The following is a 24,751-nucleotide window of genomic DNA, read 5'->3' on the forward strand; positions in this document are numbered from 1 at the left end:
TGCCAATATGTGGTTTCCAATATTCTAAACTTCACTTGAAAGCTAAGATTTTATGATTAACAGTAAATACCATCAGTTGCTTTCCTTAAAATAACAAATTCATATTTGTCATTTTGAATAAAGTTTCTGAATACAAACTTATAAATAACTAAATTTGTCAATAGGTCTTTCAAGTGAACGTGCAAATACATGAAATAAGCGACTATTTTATCTTACAATGCAAACAATTGCACCAATTTCTCCTTTGGAGTAGAGCAGATATATGCTAGCCACACTTCCCACATTGTCACACAGATAATTTTCAAAGTCATTTACAAATGATTGAGATAATAAAATTAATAGTTTAGCCTATTTATCACAGTTTGTATATTAATTTTATCTTACTACTATAAAAATTACCACAAAGTTTTTGTTCTAAAAAAAACAAAAAAACTAAAGCCAAACATGCTGTATCACTTATTTTGACTCTAGTGACCCTGTAGGAAAGAATAGAATTGCCCCTGTGTGCTTCTGAGGCTGTAAATCTTTACGGTTCCAGAGAATCTCATATTTATCTCAAGGAGGAGCTAGTGAGTTTGAACTGCTGATCTTATGGTTAGCAGCTCAATGCGTATATAACACACTTTACATCTTATAGTTCTGAAATAGCTATTACTAGCCCCAAAATGAAGGTGTCAGTAGAGCTGTGTTTCTTTTGGAAGCACATAGGGAGAATCTGTCTTCATGATTTTTCCAGCTTCTAGATACTTTTGGCGGTCCTTGGTCTATGGAAGTCTTCTATCTAAAAGCCATCAATGGCCAATAGTGTCACTTTTACATCTAATCAATCTTATATTGACTCATATGACTCACTCTGTCCTCAAATAATGACCTTTATGATTACTTTGGGCTCACTTGATTAGTACAATATAATAGCTTGCTCTTAAAACGAATTAATTCACAACCTTAATTTTATGTATAATTTTGTTTTCCCCTTGCCATGTTCAATAATGCTCAATATGTTCAAAAAATCATAACTCAGGACATGAGCTATATAAAGAAAGGGTTGATTTTTTGATAGACCAGAACAATGGAACATAAATCTAGAGTATGTGGCTGTGCCCAAAATAAAATGCTTTCAAAACAAAACAAGCAAAAAGCACAACAATGATGGCAAAAAATCCCAATGATAAGGATTTCAAAGGCATACATGAGTCAAATGAAATAATTTCCACCCACCAAAACTGCAACTATTCAATTGCATCAACTCCTTCATCATAGTCACCTTCACCTACTGCACATGCAGCTTTACATCATTGGAAGGGCTTTAAGCCTTTTCCTACATTAAAATATGGTCAAATAAGAACCATATATGCCTATTCTAATCAACATATATATTCCACTTAAAGACATATTTAGAAATGATCTCAGTTTTTAAAATATCATTTTATTTGAGGCTCATACAACTCTTATCACAATCCATATATCCATCCATTGTGTCAAGCACATTTGTACATATGTTGCCATCATTGTTTTCAAAGCATTTGTGCCCTTGGTATTGGCTTCTCATTTTTTACCCTCCCTCTCCCTTCTTCCTTCCCTTCCTCATGAACCCTTGATAATTTATAAATTATTATTAATTTTTCATGTCTTGCACTGTCTGATGTCTCCCTTTACCCCCTTGTCTGTTGTCCATCCCCCTGGGATGGGGTTATAGGTAGGTCATTGGGATCGGGTCCACTTTCTCCCCCACCTCTCCCTTCCCCTCCTGGTATGGCTACTCTCAACATTGATCCTGTGAAGTTTACCTGTCCTGTATTCCCTGTGTTTCCAGATTCTATCTAGATCTCATTTTTAATCTGAAGACTGACTGTAGGATGCAAAATAAAGGGAAGCTGAGCATGGGGGTTACTTTATATGAGAAATACTCTCACAGCCAGGAAATCTAGGTTTATATCAGTAGTGATAAAGCATCTTATTGTGTGTACCTTTAATATAATATGACAAGAGTGATGTTTTGTTTCCTAGAACTTCCTCCTAGAAATCAAAGCCCAAATGGGGGCAGGGGTCAGGAGGAATCGGGTAAGTCTCACTTTAGAGACTTTATAAAAAGTGTTGACGCCACGGTCCCACGATGCAAAAACAGCATGTCTGACAAAAGCATCGCAGTCAAAAGGAGACAATATGATGAAGTGGAATATATTATATGGATGATCACCAAGAACAGGAAAAAACAAACATGAGTATATACAGGAAAAATTGAGAATGCATGGCATTATTTAATAATTTATTATTTATTTTATAGTAATTCCGAGATATAGGTTCACTATTTGCGATCAATGCCCATACTAATGATGAAAAAAATGAATGTGGAGTGTATAAATACCTTTTGCACTATTTTGGAAAAAATTTTTGTATATAAAGGGTAAAATAAAAATGATTCCATACTTAAATAATTATATGTGAAGTAGCTATATTTAGAAATAACCAATTGTCTTCAAGTTATTCTAAGTTAAGAAAATTATTTGTGCTTATTTATTTCATGAGTACCTAAGTTTAAAAAATTGTTTTCACATATTCCCTAATTTCACATTACTGACTTTATGAAAATATTTGCATATTTATTATATAGATGTATGCTGCTGTGGTTGGACACCATGAACTCCATTCCAACTCACAGCATTTGAGGCCTACGTGACAGAGTAAAACTGCCCTGTAGGTTATCCTCTGAGCTACTACATGAATTTGAAATATCCAATTTTCAGTGAGCAGCCAAGCTCTTAACACCATTATCATATGGCTGCCTTCTGCATTCGTTTGCCAACTGCATGCTGCCACAGCAAGTTATTTTACTAAGTACTGTGCTAATTTCTTTTCCATGTTGCTGTAAAAACATTAGATCATTTACAAAAATCCCTGCAGGATGAGGGAGAGAATGGTTGGCAATAAGGTATTGGCAAACGGCATGCTGGATATTTTATTTATTTGTTTATTTATTAGTTTCAAAATAGTAGAGAAGTTTATGTTTTTATTTATTGCTATGTTGTGAGAACTTACCGTTGAAAAATACATGTACTCAGTAAGTGGATGTTGACTAAATACTTGAGGAAATTTCACTAACTATTCATTTAATTATGTGTTGTTCTTAGGTGCCATCAAGTTGATTGGGACCCTGTGCACAATAGAAGAAAACACTGCCAGGCCTTAGGCCATCCTCACAAATGAGCCCATTGTTTCAGCCACTCTGTCAAACCATTCCATTGAGGGCCTATCTTTTTTAGCTAGCCCTCCACTTAACAAACATGATGTTTTCCTCCAAGAACTGGTCTTTCCTGAAAATAGGTTGAAAGTACGTGAGATGGAGTCTGGCTATCCTTGACTCTAAGGGGCACTCTGGCCATATTTCTTTCAAGACAGATCAGTTTGTCCTATTAGCAGTCCATTAATATTCTTCTCCAGCACCACAATTCAAATGTATTCATTCTTCATCAGTTTTCCTTATTCAATGTCCAACTTTCACATGCATATGAGGCAATTGAAAATACAATTGCTTAGGTCAGGTACACCTTAGTCCATGAAGTAAAATCCTTGCTTTTCAACACTCCAAAGAGGTCCTGTGCAGCACAGTTACGTAATTCAATTTGTCTTTTGATCTCTTGACGTTTTCAATCTGTATGCTGAGAAAATAACCAGAGAAGCTGACTGATATGAAGAAGAATGTGGCATCAAGATTAGAAGAAGACTAATTAACCACCTGAGATATGCAGATGGCACAACCTGGCTTGCTGAAAGCTAGGCTGACTGGAAGCACTTGCTGATGAAGGTCAAAGATTGGTGCCTTCTGCATGGATTACTACTCAATGTAAAGGCCAACATCCTCACCGTTAGAGCAATAGGTAATCACATGATAATGGAGAAGAGGTCGAAGTTGTCAAGGATTTTGTTTTGCTTGGACAATCAATTCTCATGAAAAAAGCAGCCAAGAGATTTAATTGTATAGCTTTCTTTTATATAGCACTTATAATACAGCCTAAATGTTCTCATATTTTATAATATTTCCAGAGTCCCATTTTGCACCTAAAGTTTCTTGCAGTCTTAAACCTAAAGCGAGGTTATGATTCAGATTTTTTTAAGCCTTTTCGAAATACTATGTTTACCTCTTAGTTGTGAGTTAGGGACCTCGGGGAATTTCTCCTTAACACATGTCGAATTAAGAAGAGTTAAAGCAAAGCAAGAATTCTAACTCATTCTGAAAATTCAATATTAGGCAAAAGTGGCACTCTGTTCATCAGGGTTACATTATTGCTTCAGAAGGCTGAGCAAGTCACGAGACTACAAAAGCAACAAATACATAATTGATTTTTTGGTTCAGGTTATTTTTCAGAATAGGAACAAATTACATGCTATGAGAGTAAGAGAATTAGCATATCACCACCAATTGAAGTCTAAAACATACTGCAATCCTGAAGCAACTAAAAAAGAATGATTTGAAAGAGATCTAAATCACTAAAAGTCACAGCCTGGTATAATCGATAACATCGTGAAGGTTAAAGCCCAGCTCATATCCTCTGTTGGGCTGAAGCCCTGGAAAAATCACCAAACCACCAAACATCAACCTCCTCACCTACCGAACCTGAAACATACAATACGATCCAAACCACAGGTTTATTGTTGTAACTAAGTGACACCGAAGATAGTGTCACAAGAGCAATACAGTAGATAAGACATCTACTTTGGTGTACAAAGAACTCTAGTTCCTACTCATGATACCATGAGAAAAGGTGTTGATTTGGGGTTTCTAAATATTCTTATCTATTGAAAAAAAAAAAGGTAACAGATGGACTGTAAAAAAAAAGAGTTAACATATGTGGGAGGACATTATTGGTGGATCTTTCGTGAACATAAGTAGAAAAGAAGATGGTAGGTATAATATTTTAAATTAAGAAAGGTCATCACTCCTAGTAAATAAGGTGATGCCATTTCATGGAAATGATAGAGAGGTCACATCTGACCTCCAGCTTCACGAGCCCAAAAGAGAATACAACTACACACTAGCCCAGTGACAACCCAAACATTGTTTTACAAAAATAGAGTAGTCATCGTCAGAGGACAGCAGAGCTTTGTTCCCAAATCCTAAATGTCTGGGCTGTAATCCATCAACAAGGGCTCGCCAAAGACTCCAAACAGTCTCTCTATCCGCCACTAGTACTTCAAGTACCATTGAACGAACTGAATAATGTGTCCCAAATGGCAGAGCAGCTGGCAGGCAGCCTGAACCCATTGCAGAACCTTCTCTTGTTCTGGGCCCCGCTTAAATCTGGCAACATTTTGCATCATTTAATAAGTAGGCAGGGGTAGAACATCCAAATAAGGCATATATTGACTCTCCAATCCAAAGAAGGTCATCAGGCATTTTACCATATTTTTAGTTGTGGGAGGAGGCAGATGCAATAACTTATCCTTCACTTTGGTAGCAATATCCTGACGTGCCCCACACCATTCAAACCAAACCAAAATCCATGCCAAATCATATCAGCTCCATACAGCAGGGTAAAACTGTCCCTTTGAGATCCCAAGACTAACTCTCATTTGCTCTTTTTTTTTCCCCTCAGGTTTCACCTTTTTAATCAGCTCCATGAAGGACATCGTAAACACTACACAAAACACAACAGAATACTTTTTCTTCCAGTATAAAAAACTGCCATCCATAAACATGTTTATGCTCTCTTATGTGTATATAATTAGGGTGGTGATTTCAAAGTAGAGTAAAAAAGCACCTCTAAGTAATCAATATTTTCCTTACAGATTTCCTGTAGGTACATTAAGACATTTCTAACCATGATAAAGAAACATTGCACACAAAACCTTTTTAATGTTCCTTATAGATACTCAATAATTTAAAGGAAAGAAAAAATCAACAGAATAACAAGACTAGAATTCTTTACAAGAGTAGAAAACCCTTTTGTCCTTGGAGCAACTAGTGGTTTTGAACTTTTGATCTTCTGGTTCATAGCCTAATGCAGAACCACTATGCAACTAGGGCTCCCATGCCTTCTAGTTCAGTTAAATTATGGGGCTATAAGACCCCTAGAAATTTAACTGAGGTAGAAGGTGGTTGAATTTTTATGAGGTTAATTTCCCACTGTTGGGCTGCTAACCATAAGGTAAACAGTTCAAAAGCATCAGCTACTTCTTAGGAGAAAGAAAAGGCTTTCTACTCCCATAAAGAACTGCAGCCTTGGAAACTCACAGGGCAGTTCTGTTCTGTCCGATGGAGTTGCTATGAATCAGAATAGATTCTATGACAGTGAGTTTCAATTGGAGTGAGCATACAGATATTTTACCAGTAAGTTCAGAGTCATTGATACTTCTTACAAGGTCCAATCAGCATCATATTAATGTCATGGACCAGTGTGACATTTTGTGGGAGGGAAAAGTGGTCAAGATCTCTGTGGAAGGCAAACTGCTTCTGGTGGTCCTGCAAAATCGAAATTGAGAAAAAGTCTTTGGCCAGATCAATAAGTGCATATGAGGTACCAGGAGAAGATTAATTTTCTCAAGCAATGAAAGCATATCTGGAACAGCAGCTGCAATTGGAGCCACCAGCTGTTTAAGCTTATGGTAATCTGAAATCTTGGAATTGATGGATGGGTTGTGACTTTTTATTCCACTGATTGGAGTTAGACTGATATTCACATAATCTAGAATTACGCCATTTGTATCCATCAAATAAATATTTTGTACTCTTCATGACAATTTCGCTCCTGGGAACACCCTGACTAAGTAGTCAACGCCATAGGTCATATGAGTCAGGAAATTTTCATTACTGCTTTGACTCTTCTGTCCATTATGCTAACTATGCCCACCTTAGCTTTGTGTTAGACAGGGTTCTCTAGAGAGATAAAACCAAATTCCTGATAATTTAATATATTTATTTATAAAGATAATTAGATATATAACAAGAAATGAACTTTTAAATCATATACAGATAAATATATAATACAAGAAACAAACAGTTAAATTAGAAAGCACTACAAATGACTCAGTGCAACTCACGTCCCTGAGAGAAAGTTGAGAGACTAGCAGTCCTTCAAGTCTCTGTCTGATGCCAGGTCTTCCTCTATTTGTAGAGAGATCTAGGCTATGTCAGCACAGCAGCCAATCACAAGGCAGGTCACCAACAGCCAGTCCCCAGCTCCAGAGAAGTCTTAAAGGGACCTCAACTTACAGCGACACAGTCACAGGCTAGGCGTCCCACAGGTAGTGTAGCCTTTAAATTGAGGCACAGAACAAGCAAGGCAGCCGCACACTGGTCCGATGATCACAGAGCGAGAGACAAGAAAGGCAAGGCTCACCAAGCCATTTATCTCTCTGCCCTTCAGTTATTCCCACTTGTGTTTATCAGCCAGGCTGGCACAATAAACTATCTCAGAACACCCTGACTAAGTAGTCAACGCCATAGGTCATATGAGTCAGGAAATTTTCATTACTGCTTTGACTCTTCTGTCTATTATGCTAACTATGCCCACCTTAGCTTTGTTGCTTAAGTACAGTCACTTGGCCCCTACCTCCATGGGATGCAATCCACTCTATTTCAGGCCAATGTTTTAACTCAATTAGGGACAGCCCCACTGTAAGATCTGGCTGCCATAAAATAGCAATAGCAGGAGTTTTCATATATGCCGGGGCTCCCTCCACAGATTTGTTTCTTACGATTTTAGTAAGCAGTGTGTCTTCAGGGCACTCCATTTGGCGATTTATGGATTTATCCTGATAATTCACTCTAACATTCTAATTTCCCTAAGCCTTTGATACCTTTTCTATGGTATCTAAGTAGGTCGGGTATTACCATGTGTTATTATAAGTCATCATACAATTTATGTTTCAGAAAATAAATAAATGAATAGATAACTATGAGTTCATTTGCCTAACTTCTACATCTGAATCCTTGAATGAAGAACCTGTGCTTAGTGGGCCCACATAAAAAATCTCAGCTTGATCCAACCTAATGTTTCTTGCACCATTATCTCACAGCCATAACAACCAATCTCACACATATTCTCCAGGTTCCTGTGTGCATATATTAAACACTTCTCGCAGCTTATTAGACTTATAGCATACTTCTTCTTGTGTCACCATCTCGACTTCACCTTTGAGAGATCAATGTGACTTAAGTCTAGAAGGAATAATGGGTGGTGAGAGTATTTCCTGGGAACTGGCAGCCATTTCTTATAAGGCATCTGTCTCTAGCAATGGCTTGAGATATGAATAAACTATTAGCTCTTCTCTGAATCCCTCAATCTGGAAGATTAAATGAGGAATTTGTGTTAATTGGACCCATGCCAACACACTCATACTGATCCAACCTAATGTTCCTTGCACCATTAACCCACAATTAGCAATCATCCCCATGCAGATTCTTCAGGTTTCTGCCTACTCATATTACTAAACTCTAGCACCCTCCCTAATGCTGCAACCCTTTCATACAGTTCTTCATGTTGTGGTGACACCCCAACAAAACATTATTTTCATAATACTTTGTAACTGTAATTTTGCTATTGTTATGAATCAGGCAACCTCTGAGATAGGGTCATTTAGCCCCCAAAGGGATCACGAGCCACAGGTTGAGAACCACTGCTCTAACAGTTCTTCAGGTATGTAGCAGAACTCTCCCTTGTTTACCATATGGACTTCACTTTTCTGGACTTGTGACTTAATATAGCTATAGGTTTAGTAGAGGTGACCTTGGGACAGTATAGGTCTAAAAGAATGGAAGGATGGTGGAAGTGTTCTTGGAGACCTTGCAGCAATATTTTGTAAGGCATCTGCCTCCAGCAATGCATTACAGTGAACCCTCGTTTATCACGGTTAATCGGTTCTAGACCCTACCGTGATAAATGAAATTCAGCTAAGTAGGATTCCTTATTTGTAAATCAAATATTTTCATAGTTAGAGCATAGAGGACATGAAAAAACACCCTTTAGTCACCATTACACTCGTATTACCCAATTTATTAAATGAAAAAGGGAAAATGCAGTAAAACATTTTGGACGTTACAATTATCATTTATTATTTATTATATTATGAAGTACAACAGATGGAGCGAACGGAAGACTCATTCAAGACGAAATGGCGTGCAACCTCCACGATTTTCTTGCCATCTTTGATCATATCCAAAAGTTTTACCTTTTCCTGGATGGTGAGCATCTTCCTCTGGCGCTTATTTTTATTGTCAGAAGGCTTAGAAGAAGAAGCTCGTTTAGGAGCCATCATAGGGCTTAGATAAAATTTCTTAAAAATCGCAAACAATTACAGTACACTGTACAAAAGCAAAAATGCATCTGATACGTAGCTCCGATATGTAGCGATGCAGACAGAAGCGTGTACAGTATGAGCCAATCAGTGGCAGTAATGACAGAGCATGCGGTTACGCAAAAACCGCGAAAGAGTGAAGCCGCGGAAGTCGAAGTGCAAAGTGGCGAGGGTTCACTGTACCTATATACATGTATATATTGCTAGTATATATGCACATCCATGTATAAACATTTTAACAGTGTAAAAACGAACTCAGTGAAAAAAGAAAAAGATACATATATACATATATACTCAAAAAGTTTTATAATTAAGTAAATTATTACTTCTAGACTATAAATTAATGAACATCCACCATTATGTTTTATAGAATTGTTGCAAGTGTTAAGAGGTCATGCAGTATAAGCTGAGATAATGAGACATGTAAAAGTAAAAGCAGCAGATGTACAATTAGACACTGCAGTAAAAGCCAGAGGTTGAAATTAAGGAGTTTGTGATAATATACTCATTTTTCTTCACAAACACTACAAGATAATTTAAGCTGAAAGTCTTAAGAAGTGGCTATATTTTGTCTAGGTAAGAAAAAATAATGAATCAATTTACTGCGAAGTATGTTATTCTACTATCAGTCTTTATTATATCTATTTTGATCATTTCTTAAAATTGTTTCATTTTGCAACCATTTTATCAAAGTAGAGTGAATGTGTATATGATAATAATTCTAAAATTCAAAATATACACATTGGATCTTCCTGTGATTTATTTTCCTCTTTTTAAAAGTACTACTAACTATGAATGCAATCAAATAAATGCTTAATATTTCAAGTACAAAGTTATTTTTTAAAGATAAGCAATTAAACATACTCTATATTTCTGGACAATATCAACTTTCCATTTTTGAAAAACTCTTATGTTCCCACTGACCATTCATCCCTACATCTGATTTGTCCAGTGAAACATTGTCTATAAATCCATGAACATAACGATATTGGCATGTTATACACAGGATCCCAATCACACGCCTTTAATTTGCCTGTGAAGAGTTTCCAATTGGCACAATTAGTGGCTAAAATACTTCAATAATTATTCTATTTATTGATTTAAAAGTAGCACCAGTTCAGTTAGTTCTTTTAATGAAATATATCCTCAAGAATACTTATAAAAACCCTGTTGGTTCATTCTTCACCTTAAAAAAAATATAGAGTAAAACATGATTAATGAATATAAGGGTTCAGAGAAGTTTACCACTGTATTTCCATCAGCTAACAGATCCTTAATTAATATTGACCTGCCAAATAATTTGACTTTTTATTATTTATTTTTCATTAAAAGGTATGGTTAGTGTGACTTCCCCATGAGAGATTATAAATATATTTTAATATGATAGTATTAGTCAGGGTTCCAACCTACCAAATTAAAAAAAAATATTGAAAGGCTGTCTCTTTCTACTCACAAATAAGTAGTCAACTTAGTCATTGATGCCGAGGCTAGTTATATTGTTTATCTTAATGTTTTCTTTATGACAAATAGGCATATACATATTCAGTTACTGTAGTTAGTGCATGTAAATCTTTGTGAAGACGGCTCTATATACTAACAATAGTTAGTCATGTTTTAAAATGTGTCTGTAACATGCAATGGCAATTGATCTTCATTTTGGAAGTCTAAGAGCAGATTTTATTAACTTCATATTACTTCATATGTTTTTGAGAGCCATAAAATTGAAGTATCTTGTTTAGGAATATAATTAGTATATTGTGTGAAGAGAGGAAGTCACATATCAGAGTTGCTAGTGTATGTTTTACTCAGCTAGATATCACCATCTGAAAATAAAAAATGCAGTGGAGAACTAGTTGAACAGAAATGCGTGCTTTGGTATGAAAAATATAATAATTCTGGCATCCAAAATTTTATCATATTTATATCTAGAATTTTAATAAAAATGTAAAGAAAATTATTTCTGGAAAGCAATCTTTCAATTTAGCAATTATATGTTAATAAATGCCCCTACAGAGAGCACTGTATGAAACATTTTTAACTGAGTTGGGAGTTACACTTAGTTGTGCGATTGGCAATAGCATAAGACTATCGGTAGTCCTTGACTTATAGCAGGGTTTCTTGAGTTTTTTGGTGCCCACTTTATTACAAGTTGGTCTTGACCTAAGTCAAATATTGCTTATTAGCAATATTTTTATATATCTGGCAGTATTTTTAACAGTAAACTTTAGAATTAAACACTTATGGGTAACTATCTGAGAATTATAACATCAACAAATAATACTTTGCAACATATTACTAAAAATGAAATATAACAAAAATTCAAAGGGCAGTTGTCAATGAAGTGGTTCCTTGTTACTGAAATATGTCTATCAGTGGGAAACTATATTTTCCTTAAAATGATGATGGTTTGGAAATGAAAGAGAGATTTTAGTAACTATCAGTAAATTTATATTAAGAGGAAAGAGTCAATGGATATGGAGACACACAAAGACACAGAGTAAAGACAAACACCAGGGAATAGGACACAGAGAAATAGAATGTTTTCTACAAAAATGTTTGTGGTGTGTTGGTGGTATTTGGAACTAGCTCATAAGAATTCAGAAAAGCCCACAGTTAACGTTTCAAGACTTTTGCAAATCAGTTAACTAGTTGTCTTGACATAGGATCTTGAAGTTGGCCAGCCTGCGAGTGTTTATGTTATTGTGGTAGGCAGGATTCTCTAGAGAAACAAAACCAAGACACTTATGATTTTATATACAGAGAGATTTATACAGCATGAAGGAATATAACAGCTAATTAGTCTACACAGCAGTACAGAGGTCTCAGTTCAACTCACTAGGGCTGCTGGGTCCAAGGTCAAGGAAGCTGAGAGCTGAGTCTTCCCTCAGACAATGCAGGCAGTCTGTCCATAGGCAGCGAACAACACAGTGGATCACCAACAGTCAGCAGCTCAGGAGCTTAGCGGAGCAGGCGCAGGTGGGATATTGAACTCAAGCAATGCAAGACAACATAATCCACCAGCCTCAAACGCAAGCATTGTACACACCAGCAGTGTGGTGAAGCAATTCTCAAAGGAACATCAAGCTCTTGTGACACAATCCTTGGGTTAGCTGTTCCACAGGTAGTGTAGCTTACAAGTTACTGCAGAGAACTAGCTAAAGCAGCTGCATGCTGGACCGATCACCAGAGAACAAGAGAGAGAGGGACTGGTTTTGCTGAGCCGTTTATCTCTTTGCCCTCCAATCAAACTGCGACCTGGTTAATTCCACATGTTCCTATTGCCCAGGTTGGCATAATAAACCTACCTGTCACAATTATCAAAATTGAAAATCATGTTTGTGCTCCCTACCACTGCCTGAGCAAATGATTTTAATTATTTACCAGCAAACCACTGATTATGACACTCATAGGAGCAAAATGAAGTCAGGTAAAGTTAGTTAGCATGAATTTAGTTATTTTTGTGAAGATAACTTAAAAATGGCTGTATCCATATATTGAGAGGAAACTTCCAGGAAAGAACACAAAAGAAGGATCTCATTGCTTATATCAGATGGCTCTTGGCTCAAAGTAAAGAATATCAGAAAGATGTTTATTTGGGTGTCACTGGATTTTCAAAGGCATTCAACTGCATGGATAATACAAATCATGGGAAACACTGTGAGAAATAAGAATTTTGGAATACTAAGTAGTTTTCATATGGAATGTACACAAAGGTTATAAGTCAGTCATTTGAAAAGAGCGAGGAATAAAAATGCATGGCTTGAAAAATCAGAAAATATGTGTCAAAATATATGTACACAAAATATGTGTAGTCTCTCACTATGTGTATTCAATTAGTATTCTGAGCAAATCCTCAGTTGATGAATATGACCAGAATTAAAGGAAGACTAACAATCAACCTTTGTTATACAGATAACACAAACTTTCTTGCTGAAACTGAAGATAACTTAGAGTTCTACTATTGAAGACCAAAGCCTTCATTATGGTTTGCCTTTCAGGATAAAGAGAACAAAAAGTCTCACAACTGTGTTAGAAAGTGCCACAGTTAGAGATAAGAGATTTGAGTTGTCAAGATTTCATTTTACTTGGACCCACAAATAATGGAAACAGTAATAAAAAGTCAAAATAATGCTTTACATTGGGCAAATCACTATTTGGAAAATAACTATGTGAAATATTAAGAAAAAAATATGTCACTTCAAAGACTGAAGTGTTCCTGACCGAAGTAAAGGTATTTTCAATCACCTCATGTAAGTAGGAAAGCTGAATAATGAATGAAGAAGATGGAATAATTTATGGCATTGAATTATGGTGCTGGCAAAGAATATTGAATATACTATGAATTGCCAGAAGAATAAACACATCTTTCTTAGAAAAGTACAATCAGGGTGCTACGCGGGAACGAGAATGACAAGACTTTGTCGCACTTACTTTGGACATGTTATCAGGAATGAGCGATATCTGCACATGGGGACCATGCTTGGTAAACTAGGGTAAAAGGGAGGAAGACCCTCAAAGAGACAGATTGACATAGGAGCTGCAGCTATTGGGCTCAGACATATTGACTACTTTGGGGGCGTGCGGGACCAGCATCAGAAACATTTTACTCCATTACTCATGGAGGTGATAGGATGGCTCCCAGCAATCTAGGAATAACATCTTTTTGCCTTGTTGGGGTATGAGGGTCCCCACCAGTTGAACATGTCCTCAGGAACAACTTTTCTACTGTGGAAAATATTAAAGACAGACAGACAAATAGCAGACCACAGAGACTCCTCGTCCCATTCAAGCACCAAGAGAATGAATGTATTTTCCAATGAGTACTTAGAATGGGGCTTACAATCTTTCAAAAGGCATTTGCATCAGACAGCAAACACCTTATATGGTCAATAGGTAATATCATACGCAGGTAACATAAGAAACAGACAATGAAATGACTCAGTGTCTTGACTTAGTGCTAGTTGACCTCAAATGCCCCTGAGCCCTTCCCAGGGGGTATAATCTCTGATCAATATCAACAAGACATGTCATAACCGAGTTTGCTATAGAACCTGATTGCTCTTATCTACGGATAACCTTCAAGCAAAGTGAAGAAGCCAGATGCAGATGTAGGAATGATTCATCAATTATGGTAGTTCCTTTATGACCGGTCCTTAATGGAGGGCTATTGCTCAGGGCACATTTTCAGCCTGGAAATGTGTATTTGAAACATTTCTATCTTAGAACAATAGAGATCTGTCTCCAAATAGGGCTAGTTTTCCATGCCCGTGGTTGTGAGTGTAGAAATAAGGTCAAATACTTTCTACAAAGTCCTCAGTTTGGCGGAAACTGAAAACAATTCAGTTGAGTCCATTCATTCAACTTACAATGAAGAATGCATTTCTTGACTTTATTGTAAGTGAATCTCAAAAAATTTACCTTTAAAAGCAACATATTAATTGATGTCTTTATACTAAACTTGTATTAGCTAAAGTTCTAGAAAAAAATTGTAATATTACTCAAATTGATGCATGTGCCGTAGTAAAAATTCTGCTATGAAAATATTATTAGGAAATAATTCCATATTTCAAACAATGCAGATGAAAAAGAAGAACTGTCCTCTGAAATATTGTGTGAGATGATGCAATATTGACCATAAATGATCAGTTCTATAATGACTGATGTAAATATTGCAACTTAAAAGCCTAGAAAATATTGCTTAATATAATATTAAACTAGGAAAGTAAACAACATATTTCTAGTTGAAAGTAGTATTTATATAATAAATTATTAAAATTTCTATATGTAATTATGATAATAAATTATGATTGGTAGGTGTTTGCTAGTACATCTATGCCTTGACATATTTACATATTCAAATTGGTCAGAGATATTATCTCTTATTCTTTATATTTGATGAATAAAATATTTTCAAGTTTATCTTACATTTGGAAACACCTGATAACTTTTGAGAATAAGCCCCTAAATAAATTGTATTTTAACCTGTTAATTACTTACCCTCATAGTGGAAATACAGCTGTCTGTTAAAACGTGAAGTCTGGTTCTCATAACTTGTCACATATTGCTATGACAAAAGATGAATAGTAAACGTAAGTGTAGCTCGATTTTTATTTTGGTTATATCCGGTTGTAACCCTGGTTACTAAATGAAACATTGGGAAGAAAGAAAATAGCTGCGAAAGTTAAAGAGCTGAGGATTTCATTGACATTTCTGTTTGTGCCTTGAAAGGAACATTCCCGAGAAAAGAAAAAAAAAGCAGAAATGCATTGTTTTACTAATGCATTAGCACTACACATATGATTGCAGAAAGTGTCTGTATGCAACATTCCCTGGATATGGGCCTAACAAGTTAGACATTTTTGGCAAATTGTTTCAATCACAACACATTTAAAGTGGAATTCCATTTTGGGTTAGCTTGCTTCAGTCTATATTGATATCATCAAATCTATGGGACAATGTAATGAACTCATTCCGCCAGCAGTTACATTACTCTCTAAATGAATGCTGTGAATTTCTTTTCATCAGTGTGATGACCTCAGTTGAATTTGACATTATCCTGTGTGCTTTCTTCTAAATAATATGAGCTACAGTCTAAAAGAGACTGCGATATAATCAATCCGATCTAAAAAGCTCTTCCAGCCTCCAGCTCGCTTCCTTATGTCCCCCAGGCATGCGCAAATGCTCGCCTGACCACAGGAAGACACGTTTATCGCGAACAATGTTTTTCAGTATTTCAACCACCTTATAGTTGAGTAAAAAGTTCCACTTCTTCTAGGGTAGCTTTTCTCAGCTAACACTTTAAAAGCAATTCATCACAGAAGGAGATCATGTAGGTAGAAGCAAGGATAAATTATTAGTGAGATTTTATATAGTTAGCAATTTATATGGATCAAAAAAGTTCCTCATTCATCTGCATATAATTTTGCCAGGCTCAGATTCCACAGTAGGATAACTAAAAGCTGTTGCAGACAAAATTTTAATTTTGCTATACCGCTTAATGAACTGAACTAATCAAAAGCTGGCAGTGAGTGAGCTTTCCTTCTCTAGTTAGTCCTTTAAATAAGTCCTGTATAAATCCTGTCTTCCTTTCTTTTTTGCCTTTACCTGGGAAAAACTGGTTTTCATAGGTAAAGATGCTTCATAAGGGCAATGCATCTGAAAAACAGTAAAGTTCAAAAAGTTCTTAACTTTAAATTCAAATACTCGTTAAAAGGTCTTAGACAGCAGATTTACCCAATGCATTTACCCTTTGATTCTTGCCTGCTACTTCCATGAGCACTAATTGTGAATCCAAACAAAATTCAATCTTTGGAAAATTCTTTTAGCCATTTATAATGATGATACTTATTGGTCCTGTTGTGAGGATTTTGTTTTCTTTACAATGAATTGCACTCCATATTGAAGGCTTCAACCTTTGGTCTTTGTCAGCAAGGTTGCATCACCTGCACATTAAAGGCTGTTAATAAGCCTTCTGATGCTGTGTCCTTCTTCATATAGTCAACTTATTCAATACTTGCACAGGATGCAGATTGAAAAAACATGGCGATAGGATACAACCCTGGCACACACCTTTCCTGATTTTAGACCATGCAGCATTCTCTTGTTCTGTTCAAATGGCTGCTTCTTGGTACGGTTTCCTCATGAACACAGTTTTGGAATTTTTCTCAATGCTATTCAAATTTCTATGATCCACATAGTCGAATGCTTGGTGTAATAAAAAAAAAAACACAAGTAAATATATTTGTGATATTCTCTACTTTCAACCAAGGTTCATCTGACACCAACAATGATATCCCTGATTTCATGTCTTCTTCTGAATCTGGCTTGAATTTCTGGCAGCTTCCTGTGGATAATTTCAGGATAAATCAGTTCCGAGAGAAGGACATCGTGCTTGGTATAATAGAGGGGCAATGAAAAAGAGGGAAGCCCTCAACATGGTGGATTGACACAGTAGTTGCAACAACTGGCTTAAATAGAACACATGTGAGACTCAGGTACTATTTTATTCTGTCGTACATAGGATCTCAATGAATCAGAGCCCCCTTGAAGGTCCCTAAAACAACACCACAGCAAATATTTAAGAATCTAAAACACACAAGAACCATATATGTATAATAACAATATACATGTGTACTCATGCTATTTCGGAAACTGAAATCTGCAGGCAGATGACAGCTCATAATATAAAATCCCACAAGCCTATGACTAACAACAAAATATGCTCACAATCCCCCAAACTCTCATTTGCTCCAGATCCCTAATAATTTAAACTCAGCATGTGTTGTCCAAAAAACTTTAAATCCTCCTGAGATTTTGACTGCAAGGGGTATGAAGTTGATCTTTGTGGCATCAAAGTAGAATACATTTCCTATTTTCTCTAGTTTATCTTGGAATTCCACTTTTCCCATTGTTCAGACTAAAGGCTTGATCTTTACTTGTAACTGAGCCCCCCGTCATTCTGACCATATTGGGGGGAAATATATATGGGGGTATCCCCCCAAAACCTGGGAATTGTGCTGGGTACAGCAGAGCTTTCATAATACGCATTTTTCCCACAAGTCGAGCATCAAGCCACTTTCTCTGTGTTAGTGCACCCAGGGGCGTCAGCTGGGAAGGTTCTCTCGCTGGTCACTGTAAATTTTTTCATAAAAGCAGGTTCGTTCGAACCTCAGTTTTTGTGGTCACCAATTTATTTCGTTTTCTTTTTAGTTTTTTTAGTTTATTTCAGTTTCTTTTCTTTGGGGGCTCTTACAGCTCTTATAACAATCCATGCATCAATTGTATCAAGCGTATTTGCACATATGTTGCCATCATCATTTTATAAACATTTACTTTCTATTAGAGCCCTTGGTATCAGCTCCTTTTTTCCCCCTCCTCCCCTCATCCTGTGACCCCTTGATAAATTATAAAATATTTCATATCTTACACCGACCATTGTCTCCTTTCACCCACATTTCTGTTGTTCATCCCCGTGGGTTAGGGGTTGGGCATTATGCATCCATCATTGTGATTGGCCTCCCTTTCCTCTCCTCTCCCCACCTTCTCCCTACACTCCTGGTGTCTCTCCTCCCATTTCTGGTCCTGAGGGGTTTATCTGACCTGGATTCCATGTGTCATGAGGTCTTGTCTGTACCAATATACATAGGCCAGTCTGACCAGAACTGAATGTAGGACTGGCGGGTGAGTAGTCGGGAGTGAGGAAGCCTCAAAGAACTAGAGTATATTGTCTGTTTCATCAGCGCTATACTGCACCCTGGTTGACTCATCTCTTCCTTGTGACCCTTCTGTGAGGGGATATTCTGTTGTTCTATTGTCTACAGATGGGTTTTGGGTCTCTGCTCTGATTCCCCTCATTCTCAACAACTTTTGTAATCGTTTAGGGTACTCTGATGTCTATTACCTGATCCCATCAACACCTCATGATTGCACAGGCTGATGTGCATCTTCCATGTTGGCTTGTTGTTTCTATTTTAGATGGCTGTTTGTTTAGCTTCAAGTTGTTAAGACTCCGGATGCTATATTTTTTGATAGACAGACACCGTTAGCTTTCTTTACCACATTTTCTTATGCACCCATTTTGTCTTCAGCGATTGTATTGGGAAGGTGAGTTTCACAGAATGCCAGGTTGTTAGAACAAAGTGTTCTTGCATTGAGGGAGGTTATGAGCAGAGGCCCAAATTTCATCCACTTCCTCAATATATTGCCACATAAAGATATGTACTGTACATAGGCTAAGAACTCTATTTTATGAATTAATATACTTACAGGTACACACCTATGTTTACACCTCTATCCATTGCTTTTCCAAGATCTTTCCTCTGTTTCCTTTTACCTTCCTCCTTCCCCACCATGATGGCCGATTAAAAAGAACAGTGTGTAACTATGAAATTTTGTCTCCTGTTCAGAAAAAAATGTGATGGAAACTATTGTGTTTTTGAACACAATTTACAAGGACAGTGTTATGGAAAAAACTCAAGTGTACAAGTGTTTTTCTCATTTCAAAAGGATGAAATGTTGATTGATGACAAACCGCATTCTGGACATCGTCAACTTCCCGAATGGACAAAAATGATGACTCATAGTGCGCTTGGTGTTTGCTTCACTAGGTCAGACTGTTAATGAAGCGTTCTACATAGAAGTTCTGAAAGATGGTGCAAGAGTGTGCACCAAAAATGCCTGATTTGTCAGAGATGCGTAACTGGTTTTCCCACCATGACAATGCACCTGCTCACGCAGTTATTTCAGTGTGCCAGTTTTTGGATAAAAGCAGCATGCCTCCCTCTCCCATGTACCTTATTCACCTAACCTCACTCTGTGCAACTGTTTTTTGTTTCTGTGATTGGAGACGGTCATGAAATGCAGAGATTAGATGACAGAGAATAGGTGAAGAGAAAAATGAGAGTGGTGCTGTCAGCCATCATAACATATGAGTTTGAAAAATATTTCCAAGAATAAAATCACAGGTTTGACAAATGTATTAAGTGTAAAGGAGGGTTTAAATACATAGCTTTGAAATAAAATCGTTTTGGAGAGAGACCCCCATATATATATTCCCATTTCTTCTTCTACTTATTATTATTATTATTAATTGGGAGTTAAAGCATATATAATATCATTTAATAGTTCCAGCATGCCAAGCAGAATTGTACAATTGCTTACACAATCAGTCTCCAAACCTAGTTTTCCTTTCTAGACCTCTTGACATCATCTCCTTTATACCCTCCCACCAATCCTGTACCCACTTCCCCCACAAGCCTTTATTCTACTAGATGTCCCAGGATTTCATTTACCAAAAGACAGAAAAATATATAACAGTTTCAAAATTGTGACTCAGCATACCATAACTCCTCTGAGATACACCCGAAAAAGAATACAAAAAAGCAAAACAAAACAAAAACAGAATGTCCATCACAGGTTCGCCGGAATATTACATATTTTAATACAGCATATAGGGATTTGTTTTAGCGATTTGTTTTAGCAAGACCTTGTTTGTCTGTCTACCAACAGTTCACCAGTGTGCTGCTTCAGACACCATGTATTTTCTGACTTATGCCCTTAAGTTACAAATATGTCTATGATACAGGCCAGATCACCCCCTGGAGTTGCCATATTGGATCTCACTGATTCAGCCTCTGGAGCACGCTGTGTGCCTTGAAGATCCAAGATTCAGAGTCCCAGTACTCCACAGCACCTCGCCTAGGCCCCCAGATACACTCAGAAGCCCAGGGCTAGGTAGCCCATTCGGGGGATACCACCAGTATCCCCCAAAGCATTTTCAGTCATTCTTTAGTTCCCTACTTCAGGATGTACTCAGGCTTTCAGAGATAACAAAGGACACACAATCTTTTGAAGACAAAATAGATGAGTGGGACCTATTAAAACTAAAACATCTGTGTACATCGAAAGACTTCAGGGGGGGAAATAAGGAGGTGATATTAAGGGCTCAAGTAGAAAGCAAATGTTTTGAGAATGATGATGGCAACACATGTACAAATGTGCTTAACACGATGGATGGATGGATGGATTGTGATAAGGATTGTACAAGCCCCCAATAAAATGATTTAAAAAAAACAATGAAAAGAGAGCCCATAGACTTGGAAAATATATTTAGTAATGACATAACAGACGAAGGACTACTTACTAAAGTCTACCATATTTTACACGTCTACAACAAGAAAAAAATCTAACAATCATCTGAGATGATGGGCAAAGAACCTAAACAGATGATTCACAAAAGATTAAACTTGAATCGCTAATAGACACATGAAGAAATATTCCCATTCACTAGCTATCCTGGAAATGCAAGTCAAAACAACTATGAGATACCATTACTGAAGCCAAATTAAAAAGAAAAAACTGAGAACAACTAATGCTAGAGAGGTATGGTGAGATTAGAACTATGATCTACTCCTGATAGGCTGTAAATATGTGCTGCAGCTGTGGAAGGTGACGTGGTGATACCTAAAACAGATGGCAATTGAAATACCATATGACCCAGATATACCATTAATGGGCATATAGTTCAAAGAAATAAGAAACAGAACAGATGTTTGCTCCCTGTGTTAGTCTGGGTTGAATAAAGAAACAAATCCAGAGACACTGCATAACTTTATACCAAGAAGTAATTATGCATCAATAGAACATCCAAGCCCATTCCAAATCAAGTCTGTAAGTCTGATATTAGCCGATATGTCTGATACCCATCTATAAATTCCTCTTCAGATTCACAAAACACATGCAATGATGCCAAATACAAGAAGATTACAGACCAGTGGGTGGACAGTCTTATGGAGCCAGTGGCAGCAAAAGCATCTCAGATCTGGCATGGGTCTCCACATGCCTCCTCCAGCTCCAGGGCTCTGGCTCCATCAGCATAGTTCCATGTAGCTTGTCAACAGGAACATGAAACAGAGAGAGTGTGTGTCCTGCCTCCAGGGAGAAAACAGGAGCTCCCAGATTCCTTAGGAGAAGGTCATACCCACACAGAGGCATCATTGGCTATGACCTGATTGATAGGCTAGACTCCATCCCTTCACTCAAGTTGACAAGAGATCATGTAACTGCCACAGTCCCCCATGTTCATCGCAGCACAGTTCACAATAGCATGAAGCTGGAAACAGCCTAAATTTCAATCAGTAAAAGATTGGGTAAAACTACTCTGGCATATACATACAATGAAATACTACGCATCCCTAAAAAACAGGTATGAAAACAAGAAACACCTCAAGTGGTGGAGGGAGCAGGAAAACATGCTGAGTGAACTGAGTAAATCACCAAAGACAAATACTGTATGAGTTCACTGCTGTAAGAACAAGCCGCAGAACGGACACAGGCTCAGGCATGTAGAACAGTCTGTGGAGGGCCTAGCCGCCTGATAGAGAGCTTAACCGGTGTCAATGAAACATATGCCATCCCTGCTAGCTAAGTATTTTGAAGGCCACTTGGTCTGGGGGCACCTCGCGTCAGCTGGGATCAAATGGTCAAGGGAGGGGAAGGGCATGTGTCTATAGAGTGGCTGCCATGTACACCTACATATCACAAGATTAGGTTGGTGTCATTTAGTGAAGTGGGGATATAGAATTGTTTTAGCTCATTGTTATTGCTTTTTAATGTTCTACCAGGATTGTTTATATTCTAATTTAATCATACCACTCTTAATGAACATGTAGATGTACCTATGCTTGTTTTAATTTTAATGGTTTTGTATTTTTCCTTCCTAGTATGATCAATGTTACTATTAACATTCTTTAACACACTTGTCACCGTGTTCAGATTTCTCTAGGTTATTTCCAGAGTTGCAATTGCTGTGTTAGTGAGCTAAATGACTTAGCCCTGTAGATCTTCACACTTACCCTCAGCTAGCAAAGAGAGGGTACACTTATCCTTTTCAATTTATTCCAGTGTAGGGATTATAAACTGCCACTCAATTTGGTCCACCATTGATTTTTCTAAGTAACACATTTCCATTTCTTTCATCTATTTAATGAATATTAATTTGCTTCTTTATAGAATACAAAAAACAGTTATGTGTTGGACTGCAAATCCCAAAGTGGGCAGTTTGAAAGCAATCGCTGCTCAGGGGAAAAAGAAGCTGTCTAGTCTCATGAAGGCTTACAGTCTTGAAAACTCACTATGCGTCAAAATCGACTTGATGGCAGGAAGTTCGAACTTTTGGAACCTCTGTGAAATGACTATCATAGTTATTGACCATTTTAATTACTTTCTTTTTTTAATAGAGCTGACTTTTATTAACCATTATATAATATCCTGCGAGCTATTTGAGTTACGTATGTTGTTGCTGCTTCCAAGGGCTGTCAAGTCACCTCTGACTCATAGTCCCCCATGTACAACAGAAAGACACCCTGCTGGTGGTGCTTCCGCCCCATCCGAAAGAGTGTTAGTCAGGATGGAACCTGACGTCGAAGCCACTGCGTCACTTCATCTCCTACAGGGTCTTCCTTTTTTGTTGCTGACCCTCCTCTTTACCAACCATGCTGTCTTCTTTGTAGGGGCTGCTTTCTCCTGACAACATGTCCAAAGTGTATGAAACAACGTCTTAACATTCCTCACTACTGAGGAACATTCTAGAGGTACTTCTTTCAGGGCAAATTTATTTGTTCTAGGGCAGTCCGTTGTAGTTTCAATATTCTTTTTCAGCACACTTCTTTCAGATGTATAAATTCTTGTTCAATCTTCATTATCCATTGTCCACTTTTCATGTACATATGAAGGGATTGAAAATATTATGGCTTGGATCAAGCGCTCTTTAGTCCTTAAGTTTTTTAAGGACTTAAACATCTTTGTTTTTTAATATTTTTTAAAAGTCCTGGACAACAGATTTACCCAAAGTAAAAAATTCTTTGATTTGTTGGCTGTTGCTTTCGTGAGCATTGATTGTGGATCCTAGGAAGATGAAATCCTTCATAAGTACAGTCTTTTTTTTCCTTTTATCATACTGTTTTCCAGTTGTGTGATTTTTTTTCTTTGCATTTCGTAGCAATTCATACAGGAAGTTGCAGGCCTGGAGTTTTATCAGCCAGTGCATCGAGTCCTTTCATTTGCAGCAAGCGAGCTTTTGTCATTTATACATTAGAAGTGTAATTAAGCCTTCATTCAGGCCTGATGCTGTATTCTTCATAGAGTTCAGGTTCTGTGGTTATTGGCTCGGCATACAGGTTGAATAAATAAGGTGAAAGGATGAAAATCCTGATGCACATCTTTCTTGATTTTATACCAAGAAGTGGTCCCTTGTTCTAGTTTAAAGACTGCCTCTCGAGCTATGTACAGGTTCCCCATGACACAACTAAGTGTCCAGAAATTCTCATTATTTATAGATTATTTATGGCTCTTATGATTCCACACAATTGAATGCTTTGTATAATCAATCAAATGCAAGTAAAAACCTTTCTGGTGTTCTCTTCTTTTCAGCCAAGATCCATCTGAAATCAGCAATGACATCTCTCACATACACAGACTCTCAATTATTGCTTTTGTTTTGAGGAGCCATTGAGTCAATTCCTACCTCTAGTGACCCTATACACAACAGAGAAAAAGCGCTGCCCGGTCCTACACCATAATCACAATTGTCCCTATGTTTGAGCCCATTGTTGCAGCCACTGTGTCACCTCCTTGAGGGCCTTCCTCCCCTTCACTGCCCCTCTGTTTTACCAAACATCCTGGCCCTCTGCAGGCACTGGTCTCGCTTCTCAACATGCCCAAAGTGTGTAAGACACAGTCTCACCGTCACTGCCTCCAAGGGGCACTCTGGTGGTACTTCCTTCAATACAGATCGGTTTGTCCTTTTAGCAGTGCATGGTCCTTTCAATATTCTTCTCCAGCACCACAATTCAAGTGCATCAGTTCTTGTATGGTCATTTTATTCATGTCTGACTTGTAGATGCATACAGGGTCATTGCAAATACATGGCATGAGTCTGGCACACCTTAGTCCTCAGAGTAAC

The sequence above is a fragment of the Echinops telfairi genome, unplaced genomic scaffold (genome assembly GCF_000313985.2).
Source record: "Echinops telfairi isolate 266 unplaced genomic scaffold, ASM31398v2 ScPeMD7_7424;HRSCAF=8462, whole genome shotgun sequence".
Taxonomy (NCBI): Eukaryota; Metazoa; Chordata; class Mammalia; order Afrosoricida; family Tenrecidae; genus Echinops; species Echinops telfairi.